Genomic DNA, 2,822 nt, shown 5'->3' with positions numbered 1-2,822 from the left:
ATATTCTCGTTTATTACTATTTATTTTACAATGTGAAAAATAGATAATTTGTGTATCTACATAGATAGTTTGTGAGGTTATGAAGTTCATGTTAAATATACTTACCAAAAAAATAAAAACATAAAATTAAATAAAAGCATTAGAATTCAAAAATGAGATAGCAAACACATGGACATGTTGATTTTTGTTTAGAAAAAATAAAGGTGTACAGTTTTTTGAATTAAAAAAATAACTTAGAAAGAGAAAGAACAAATTCCAGTAGGAAAAATGGGGGAAAATAAATAAATAAATAAAGGGAGTATGCAGTTCAAAGGAAAGGAGAGGTATGTGATCCTTAAAAATATGAAAAATGCTTAATCTCAGAATAAGAAATTAAAACTACATTGGGTTGCCATTTTTCATCATCATATGAGAATAATACTGCATTGGAGAGACTTGGAAAAAACAGGTAATTCATACATTGCTGGTGGAAATGCAAAGTGCTTTAAACCCTATGGAAGGAACACAAAGAAACAAATGAAAAGCAAAACAGATAGATGCTTTTAAGGTGCTTAACACAGACCTGATACATATTAAGAGCTATGTAGTCAACTCTATATCTGAACATCATAACCTGAAAAAGAGCAAAAAACAAAAACAAAAAAACAGGATACTAGAAAGATCCAGAAATGAAGAGAACAAAAGAAAGAATGGAAAAAGAGAAGGAATGAAGGAGAAAAAGAGTTGGTCTCCTGGCTTATAGAAAATAGCAGATATATGTATTTCCACAGAGGTCAATTTAAACAGTATAAGTCAATTGTTTAGGTACAATGAACCCCCAAGAAGAAGAGTCAAGAGTAAGATATCCTTCATATCTCCAACATTTAATCCAATCTCAGAAAAGAAATCTCTGTTGCCACAAAAGAACCAAGGACCAGTCAATGGATGTTCATAAATAATGTTACTCAGGCCAAGAATATGTAAGTTTGTGGAAATATCCTTTCAAGGGGAGATTGCAAATGCAGGGAAATACTGGATACTAGAAATGCATAGTCAGCATCCAGGGTCTCTTTTGGAACGCAAATTTATATTTTCTCAAGTCATCTGATTAACAGTTTTAGAATTTCTGAATGTTTTGTACAGTTCAGTCTGCTAACACATATCCACTTAGCAATAGATTTGTTTCTGAGAAGCATGTTTTGTATCAGAAAGGTAGATTCAGTTATTGCCCTGGGGGGATAGAGACTCTGATGTATTAAAGCTATGTATTATCCCTGCAGAGGAGGTAAATTCAAGCCTCAAGAAATTATTTCCAAGATACTTTACTATTGACATTTTTAATCATTTTTGATTCCCATGACAACTGTAATTCTGATAGGTAAGATGTTTGAATTACCCCTCTATACTTAACTCCCCATCTTAACTATAAGTCTATACCTATAAATTCAAGAAAAGTTTATTTTCAATTTTCAGCTAGTACAATGGTAAGATTTGAATTTTGCCCATGAATAGGACGTGTCTGCTCTCAGTACCTGAGTGTTAATGAGATTCTTCTTTCCATTCTAGAAGTTCTTAGTTCATCTCTTTCTTTGGGCTCCATTAGAACACCATGTACAAAATGGAGGAAGCAAACCAGTCTATGGCGTCTGAGTTCATTTTTCGTGGACTTTGTGATTCAAGGTTGCTCCAGACCTTCCTCTTACTGCCTTTTTCTACGCTCTACCTGATGACTGTTGTGGGCAACCTCTTTGTCGTGCTCTTATTCATCACTGACCCTCATCTCCATTCCCCAATGTACTTCCTCTTAGCCAATCTCTCATTTGTGGACTTCTGCCTTTCCTCAGTAACTACCCCTAAACTGACCACAGACTTCCTAAAGGATAATAAAACCATCTCCTTTGGTGGCTGCATGACCCAGATCTTCGGTGTGCATTTTTTTGCAGGTGGTGAGATGGTGCTGCTGGTGACAATGGCCTATGATCGTTATGTGGCCATCTGCAAGCCACTGCATTACTCTAGCATCATGGACAGACAGAAATGCATCTGGTTAGTTTTGATATCATGGACCATTGGCTTTGTGCATGCCATGAGCCAACTAGCCATGATTTTAGATCTGCCCTTCTGTGGATCCAGAATAGTGGACAGTTTTTTTCTGTGATATCCCTTTGGTGATCAAACTGGCCTGCATGGATACACATACTCTAGGAATGCTGATAAACGCTGACAGCGGGATCTTGGCAACAACTTGCTTCATTCTCTTACTGATGTCCTACACCTATATCCTCCTAACAGTCCGTCTAAAATCCAAAGACGGAGCATCAAAAGCACTCTCTACCTGTACTTCCCACATCACAGTGGTGTTGCTATTCTTTGGACCCTGCATCTTCATCTATCTGTGGCCACTTAACATCACTTGGATGGACAAGTTTCTTGCTGTGTTTTACACAGTAATCACACCTCTCCTGAATCCAGCCATTTACACACTGAGAAATAAAGACATTAGGAATGCCATAAAGAGACTGATAAATCAGCATATGGATTCACAGGATAATTTTTAGTTTTTTTTTTTAGTTTTATCATATAATTGGAAAATGCATCCCAATTTGGCCACATTTGACCTTTAAACTAAACTGGTATGAGACTTATTCATATCTATATGCTTGGAGTATTCCCAGATGTATGGTTTGTGGTTATTCCATTACAAAAATATTTTGGCTCAGGTCACAATTTCAGGGGCCTGGGATCCAGTCCTGCATGGGGGTCCTTGCGCAGCTTGGAGTTGACTTGAGGATTCTCCCTCTTCCTCTAGAACTTCCCTATTCTCTATTTCTCTACTAATAAAT

General features: G+C 36.6%; 1 pseudogene; it reads left to right on the top strand.

The window, feature by feature from the left end:
* The first annotated feature begins 1,597 nt into the window (after nt 1-1,597).
* Nucleotides 1,598-2,537, top strand: LOC122893877 (annotated as a pseudogene).
* Nucleotides 2,538-2,822: the final 285 nt, after the last annotated feature.

This window comes from Neovison vison, chromosome 13 (assembly GCF_020171115.1).
Source record: "Neovison vison isolate M4711 chromosome 13, ASM_NN_V1, whole genome shotgun sequence".
Taxonomy (NCBI): Eukaryota; Metazoa; Chordata; class Mammalia; order Carnivora; family Mustelidae; genus Neogale; species Neogale vison.
This window is presented reverse-complemented; position numbering and strand designations above follow the sequence as displayed.